The 9,494-nt window shown below is 31.0% G+C and overlaps 1 pseudogene; it reads right to left on the bottom strand.

Moving 5' to 3' along the window:
• Nucleotides 1-6,099: 6,099 nt before the first annotated feature.
• LOC119568809 lies at nucleotides 6,100-7,120 on the bottom strand (annotated as a pseudogene).
• Nucleotides 7,121-9,494: the final 2,374 nt, after the last annotated feature.

Genomic DNA, 9,494 nt, shown 5'->3' with positions numbered 1-9,494 from the left:
AGTTAAAAAAAACCGTAAAAAAATATATCAATATTCCATTGCTTCCCTAAACTTCAATCATGATATTTAAATTAGGCACGTAATTCAGTTGGACAGTCGCAAACCCTTTAAATGAACTTCATATGAAGGTTTAAAGTGTATTAAAATTTTTAAACGTTTTAATATCATCCCCCCCCTTTCCCCGTCCCGCGACTTTGAGTGTAACCTGTCTGCAACAGACAGTCAGATAGAAGATTCTGCATTTTTATAAATATGAAATCCAAAAGAACAAAAACTACATTTTAATCTAAACAAAATCTTAAATTCTGTTCGATAAAGGTCATTAACAAAACGATAATTTGAAATTCAAAACCATTGCTCCATGTAAGCACACGCATCTCCCCGTTCAGCCATTTCCATGGGAAATACACATCCCATATTATGTGAATATATATGCAATACATACACAATAGTATGTGTATGTGTATTTAAGATATTCTATATACAATTCAGTGTGTGTGTATCATTGTACACACCCCACACATGCAAGTGTCAGTACATGCAACACAAAAATTTATTCACTAATTACTTAGAAAATTAAAGGGAACAAAATTTAAAAACCTGATTATTGAACATCCCAGGTAGTAGAATTAGTCCTGGGCCCATCCGTTTGAGTGATTACATATATGGATTTTTTCTTGGTTTCAGTAAAATGTTAAAGAACTAATTTAAAATATGACATCACTCCCTAGTTTTGTACTGCTTATATTGGAGATCTGACAGCGGTTTTCTTTATTGTTACTTTTTCAGAATTTGTAAAACGCAAAAATCGTTTTTTTTTTTTTTTGTGTGTTTTTCTCCCATTAGGAAGTGAAAGGGGTTAGAGCCTTGGGGGGCTGGGGATCTCCTTTATAGCCCCATATCCTATCTTGTACAGTTGTTCAAAAGGGAATTAACCATGTCGCTATTTTATCGGTGGAAGAAACCGGTCTTTGTGTATGCACACCGACACAGATAATATTGAATTGATACAACAGTACTTAAATAAAAATTATTTTTCATAACCATAAACGTCATAGGAGTAAAAATGCGATGAAGATTTAGAAGAAGATTTGGGTAAAATATTCAAAAAGAATATATACAGAGATTTCAAGCTGCTGGAATGAAATAATGAAAATAATGAAAACATAAAGATATCTTTTATTTCATCCATTTTAGTAAATCCAAAAACATCCTTTATCATAAATTTATTTTGTTCTCTTCTCTGCAAAACCTAAAAAATAGAAACGATATCAAACAAAGAACGTATCCATATCTATTCCTGTATCTATATACTAGCTAGATAAAAATATCTATATATTTACCTACATATCTACATGTGCATTTTGTTTTTTTAAATATATATATATATATATATTATATATATATTATATATATATTATATAAAATATATATGACATATATATATATATAAAATTTTATATATATATATACTATAATATATACTATATATATATATATATATATAATATAGAGAGAGAGGAGAGAGAGAGAGAGAGAGAGAGAGAGAGGGCAAAAACACACAACACACATAAACATATGCTTTGTATGTATATTTCTATATTACAATCTTATTTTTTCACAAGTATTAAAATTATGAGTATTATTGGCTTATTCTTAGATTTTATTAAATATCAGTAGCTCTCTTTTCTGTATCTATCTTTCTCTTCTCTCTATGTATATATGTGTGTATATCTCCTGTAATTGACCGTGAATATATGTTTTTCTTGGTCTCTCTCTGATCTCCCTATATAAAGATAGGTAAATATATATGTATCTATATGTGTATATAAGTGTACATATATACAATTTATATACACACACACGTGAACACGTTCATTCATACACAAATACATACATACCAAATAGATATATATCTCGTGTATATATATATTATAATATATATATATATTTTAAAATATATATATTATATTAATATATATATAATATATATATATATATATACATAAATACATAAATAGTGTACATATAACTTATGTTTTGCGTATTGGAGACTTCAAAACTGGAAAGTATATATATGAAAGTAGTATGAAATATTTATCATTACAATTAAAACAGAATATAAAAACATAATGTTTTGATAAATCGATATATTTTAGACATAAATTATTTTGGGGGGCATCGCTACATACTTAACAAGCGAAAAAAAAATTAATTTTCATTATCAGGCCTGAGGGTGTGCTTCCTTCCCTGAATAAACCCCCTACCCCCTTTAAAACCCCAAACCAATACAGCTCCTTAACACCACCAAATTCACCTCCTTTTAAAATTCAAAGCCAATTCCTCCTTGTCCTCCAAAACACCACCCGCGCCCAAGCCGGCTACTCCACTTGCCCCTTCCGACCTCCGGAACTTGACCGCCTGCTCTGCGGGGAAAATGAACGTTTCCGGTTATCCAAGGGGAAGAGTTGGGTTTTCTCCTCTTGGTATTACGAAGAAAACTCGGATCAGACTTGGGCTCCCGGGTACTTCGATCACTCGCTAAAACTTGTTGATCCTTTTTGTTGAGCAATAAACAATGTTTTTCTGTTTTGGGGGGAAAAAAGAACGATTGTTTTTCAGGTGCTGGTCCTTCCCCGGAAAAAGGCGTACGAAAGAGGTGTTGTTTTCTAGCTGGAGGGGGAATCTGGGGGGCGGACCGAAAATTTGCTTTTTTTTCGGGAAACGTGAATAAGTTCTTTTCTCGTGATTTGGGGGTTTACACAAATACCATCTACATGCAATCCCTCCCCTTTTGCATCCCGTAAGGGCACCCTCACCGCCCCCCAAATCGCAGCGCCTGCTCCTCCTCCAAAAGCCTGTCCATCGGAGAGACCCCATGGGTGCACCAAACGTACCCTTTGGGGTCTGCAAAGCACAGGTTTCAACTGCCACCAACAACCCCTTTTGTGAAAATATTGGTCATTATAGGGACTTTTTTTTTTTTATCAGGAACTTCAATAACTCCCAAAATATATTTAAATTTTTTCAAAGACACGAATAGATAAATTTCTTTGTGAATGTTTGAGCTCAGAATGCTACCGCCTTTTATATAATGCTCTGTCTAGTACGCCCTTGGGGTAAAAACCTGTCCCTTGACAGCATCTCGTCCCCAGTTAAAAAAATTTCTACAAAATCTATCAAAACTATCTATCTATTAATTTATATTTAAAATAATAATAGATAATTTAAACATATAATATATAAATTAATGATGTATCTCCCTCTCTCTCTCTCTCCCCTCTCTCTCTCTCTCCTTCTCTCTTCTCTCTCTCTCTCTATTATAATATATATATATTATAATAATAAATATATTATATATTTAATTATTATAATATTAATATAATATTAAATTATATAAAATATATATTATTATATATATTAAACATATTAATATTTTTAATATATATTATATTATATATTATTTATTTATATATAATTATATATATATTTATTTATAATACCAATTAAAAAATTATTATAAAATTTTTAATTTTATATATATATATAATAAAGAAATATATTAATATAAACATATATATATTATAAATAATTTTAAATATATTAAAATATATATATATATATATGGTGTGTTGGTGTGTGTGTGGGGGTGGGTTTGTGTGGTGCTACCTACTATCTATTTTCTATCATCTATAGAAGTTTTAATATGTATATGTTCATTATATATTAATTATATATATATTATTATTATCATATATTTTATATATTTTATATATTTTTTTGTGTTGTTTTTGTGTGTGTGTGTGTGTGTGTGTGTGGTGGTGTTGGGGGGTTGTGGTGTGTGTTTTTGTTTTTTTTTTTATATAAAATAAAATATATATAATAATATATTAATATATTTTAACTTATATATTTAAAAAAGTAAAAAAATTTTTAAAATTTTTTTAAATTAAATATAAATAAAAATAAGTTAAAAATTATATTTTATTATATTTATATATATTATATAAATATATATTATATCTAATTATTAAAATTTTATTTATTATAATAAATTTTTAAATAATTATATTTAAAATATCTTTATATATATATATTTTAATATTATATAATATTTTTATATAATTATATTATAATATTATTATAATTATATAATGTATATTTTAAAATTTATAATTTATATAAATAAATATTATATATATTTTATATTTAATATATTATATAATAAATATATATATTATATAATATATTATATTGTGTGTGTTGGTGTGTGTGTTTGTGTTGTGTGTGTGTGTGTGTGGTGTGCGGTGTGCTAATATCAAAAATTTTAATCAATATATTTTTTAAATTTTTTGTTGACCTGCTATACTTGTGTATGGTAAACAAACTAAAAACTTTTTATCAGTTTTTTTTTCACGATTTTATTATCATTATTTTTTGGAGAACCAAATAACAGACTTTCTCCCTCTAAAGCTGTATATTCTAATATGAATACAAATTGACATGGCACACACACACACCACACACACACACACAAAGCACTTACATAAACATACACCCCTGCACACATACACACACACACACACAAACACGCATGCATACACACACATGCACATACACACATATATATAAAATATATATATATATATATATAATATATTATATATATATATATATCCTATAAATATTTTAATTATATATTTTAATATATATATATAATATATATATATATATATATGTGGTGTGTGGGTGTGTGTGTGTGTGTGTGTGTGGTGTGTGTGTGCCGCGATGTGTGTGGTGGGGTGTGTGTGGTGTGTGTGTGTGTGTGTGTGTGTGTACATATGTATATATATATATATTATATAATATAAAAATATATATATAATTATATATATATATATATATATAAAATTTTATGTATAGACAGATAGATAGATAGATGTATATTATATATGAATATATATATAATATCTATCTATATATATATACATATACACCACACACATATCTATCTATCTATTTTTATTTATCTATCTATATACATATATAATCATACACAGACACACACACATACGCACACACACACACACCACACACACACACACACACACCACACACACCACACATATATATAAAATTTTATATATATATATATTATAATATATATATATATATATATATATAAGCAATTCTATAATCATACAAAGGCACACTTTAATATACTGTGTATATATATACACATGAACACATAAAATCTCTCTCTCTCTCTCTCTCTCTCTCTCTCTCTCTCTCTCTCTCTCTCCTCTCTCTCTCTCTCTCTCCTCTCTCTTCTCTCTTCTCTCTCTCTCCTCTCTGTGTGTGTGTGTGTGTGGTGTGTGGGGTGTGTGTGTGTGCGTGTGTGTATGTGTGTGTGGTGTTGTGTGTGAGTGTTGTGTGTTTAATATATGTGTCTATAAACACAAACACAAACACAGTAAGGGTGTACACAAAGTTGAAAAGGGAAAAAACCACAGTAAAACTGAAACTGATCGTAACGTTTCGAACTTTTTCACGAGTTCTCGTATCAAAATAGATATCCATTCTGGTTTGTTATTTGTGTTTAAGAGGACTCGTGAAGAGTTCGAAATGTTACGATTTAGTTCAGTTTTATAAAATTAAAATATATATATATATATAATATATATTATATATATAGATATATATATATAATATATACATATATATATATTATATATATATATATATATATATATATATATATATATATATATATATATATATATATATATATATAGATATATAGAGAGAGAGAGAGAGAGAGAGAGAGAGGAGAGAGAGAGAGAGAGAGAGAGAGAGAGAGAGAGAGAGAGAGAGAGAGAGAGAGAGAGAGAGAGAGAGAGAGAGAGAGGAGGGGGAGGGAGAGAGAGAGAGAGAGAGAGAGAGAGAGAGAGAGAGAGAGAGAGAGAGAGAGAGATTCATATATATCAATATATATGTATATATAAATACAAACACACAGATATAAATAGATAGACAGATATCTGTGGTGTATTCATTGTATATATAATCTATGAATATTAGGAATAAAAGTAACGCAACACTTTTTTATTTCGATTTATTTTGAACGTAATGCAAATAACATTGTAAAGAATATTGTATGTCTTTATTTCATGTATACCTTTCGTAAATTAGTAATAAATTATGGCGTGTTGTACAGGCCTGAAGGTCTGCTTCCTTGGCTTGAGTGAAGTCCACTGGCGCCTCCGTTGATACCCAAGCCAATACCAACTCCATTAACACCCCCTAATCCACCTCCATTTACAATTCCAAAAGTACTTCCTCCTTGTCCTCCAATAACACCACCAGCAGCTCCACCAGCGCCAACAAAGCCGGCTTCTCCACCTACAGCAGTTTCAGCGCCTTCAAGACCCCCGAGAACTTGACCGCCTGCTGCTGCTGCGGAACTGAGAGCAGTTTCCAGGTCTACTCCAATGGGAAGAGTTGGGTTTTCTCCATCTTGGTAGTTGACGAAGTAAATCTCAGGATCAGCCTGTGGCTGAGTTGGCACTTCGATCACTCGCTGAACTTGTTGATCTGTTTGTTGAGGACATAGACAATGTTGTTCTGTCTTGGTGGAGGAAGAACGATTGGCTCGGGTGCTGGTCCTCCTCAGGAAGGCGTACGAAGAGGATGTTGTGCTCTACTGCCGGAGGAGGAAGACTGGGTGGTGGACCGACAGCCTGCTCCTGTTCAGGAACGTTAAACAGGTATACTTTTCTTGTGATTTTTGGAGTAGCACAAGTACCGTCTACATGCAGGACCTCTCCATCTCTGCACCCGGTAATAGTACCCTCCCCGCTCCCGACGTCAGCACCGCCTGCATCTGTTCCTCCTGCCAAAAGACCTGCACCAGCGGAGAGAACTCCACCTGATGGTGCACCCAAATCGTATCCTTGTGGTGCTGCAAAAGCAGCGGCGGCGACTGTTAACAACAAACCCTGTGGAAAGGTAGTAGTAGTACTAGTCAAATATATTCCATTTGCTTTGCCTAAGACATTCAATCATGATATTTAAATTAAGACACAGTAATTCAAGTCGCCGAACTTACAATGAACTTCATAGTGAATGGCTGAGTGTATTAGATGTTTAGCGCCTTATATATCATCGCCCTTTCTCGTGCGACCTTGAGTGTAACCTGTCTGCAACAGACAGTCATGATAGAAGTATTCTGCATGCTATTGTATAAATGATGAATCCAAAGAAGAACAAAAACTACATATTTTATCTAAAAAAAATCTTTAAGTTTCTGTTCGATAAAGGTCATTAACTAAAACCGATTAATTTGAAGATTCAGACACATTTCTCCATATAAGCACTCGCATGCTCCCCCCGTTCAGCCCATTTCCATAGGTTAATACTACATTCATATGTTTGTGAATTTTTATGCATATACATACACACATATGTATGTGTATGTGTATATATAAGAATATTCTATATACAATTACATGTGTGTGTGTATGCATGTGTACACACACACACATGCAAGTGTCATGTACATGCAAGACACACAAATGTATATACACTAATTACTTAGATAATTACAGGAACAGAATATAACCTGATTATTTGACATCCCAGGTAGTAGGATATAGTCTAGGCATCCGTGATGAGTGAGTACATATATGATTTTTTCTTGGTTTTCAGTAAAATGTTAGAAAGAACTAATAATTAAAAATATGACAATCACTCCCCATAGTTTGTAGCTGCTACATATTGGAGATCTGACAGCGATTTTTCTTTTTCTATTGTTTACTTTTTTCTAGAATTTGTAAAACGGCAAAGAAATCGTTGTGATTATTCGACGTGTGTGTTTTCTCCCATATAGTAGAGTGAAAGAGTGATAGAGCCTTAGGGGGCTGGGGATCTGCGCTTTATAGCCCCATATCCTATCTTGTACAGTTGTTCAAAAGGGAATAACCATGTCAGCTATTTATCGGTGGAAGAAACACGGTCTTGTGTATGCACACCGACACAGATTAATATTGAATTGATACAACAGTACTTAAATAAGAAATAATTTTCTTCATAACCATAAACGTCACTAGGAGTAAGAATGCGAGGGAAGATTCAGAATGAAGATTTGGTAAAATATTCAAGAAGAATATATACAGAGATTTCAAGCTGCTGGAATGAATAAATGAAAATAATGAAAACATAAAGATATCTTTTATTTCATCCATTTTAGTAAATCCAAAACATCCTTTATCATCAATTTATTTTGTTCTCTTCTCATGCAAAACCTATAAAATAGAAACGATATAAAACAAAGACGTATCCATATCTATTCCTGTATCTATATACTAGCTAGATATAAATATCTATATATTTACCTCATATCTACATGTGCATTTTTTGTTTTATAATATATAATATATATAATATATATATTATATATATTATATGTACATATATATATATAATTATATATATATATAATATATATATATATATATATAATATATATATATATATATAATTAAATGAGAAGAGAGAGAGAGAGAAGAGAGAGAGAGAGAGAGAGCAAGAGAGAGGCAAACATACACACACACATAAACATATGCATGTATGTATATTTCTATATTACAATCTTATTATTTATCACAAGTATTAGAATTATGAGTATTATGGCTTATTCTTAGATTTCATTCAATATCAGTAGCTCTCTCTTTCGGTATCTATCTTCTCTTTCTCTCTAGTATATTAGTTTGGTATATCCCTTGTAATTGACCGTGAATATAGTCTTCTTGTGTCTCTCTCTGAATTCTCCCTATATAAAGATAGGAAAAATTATGTATTATTGTGTATATAGGGTACATATATACATATTTTTACACAGACACACGTGAACACGTACATTCATACACAAATACAACATACCTAAATATAGATATATATCTCGTGTGTATATATATATATATATATATATATATATATATATATAATATATTAATAATATATACATAATACATAAAATAGTGTAACATATAACTTATTTTGCAGTATTGGAGACTTCAAAACTGGAAAGTATATATTATGAATAAGTAGTATGAAATATTTTTCATTACAATAACATCAGGAATATAGAAACATAATTTTTTGATAAATCGATATATTTTAGACATAATATATAATATTGGGCATCGCTACTATACGTGGAACAAGCGAGAAAAAAATTATTATGGTGCTTTATACAGGCCTGAGGTGTGCTTCCTTGGCCTGAATAAACCCCCACTAGCGCCTCCGTTGAAACCCAACCAATACCAGCTCCATTAACCCCAACTAATTCACCTCCTTTTAAACAGATCCAAGCCATTTCCCCTTGTCCTCCAGAAACACCACCAGCAAAGCCACCTAAGCCGGCTCCCTCCACTTGCCCCTTCAAGACCCCCGAGAACTTGCCCGCCTCTGCTGCTGCGGAACTGAGAGCAGTT

Source organism: Penaeus monodon, unplaced genomic scaffold (genome assembly GCF_015228065.2).
Source record: "Penaeus monodon isolate SGIC_2016 unplaced genomic scaffold, NSTDA_Pmon_1 PmonScaffold_10895, whole genome shotgun sequence".
Classification (NCBI taxonomy): domain Eukaryota; kingdom Metazoa; phylum Arthropoda; class Malacostraca; order Decapoda; family Penaeidae; genus Penaeus; species Penaeus monodon.
This window is presented reverse-complemented; position numbering and strand designations above follow the sequence as displayed.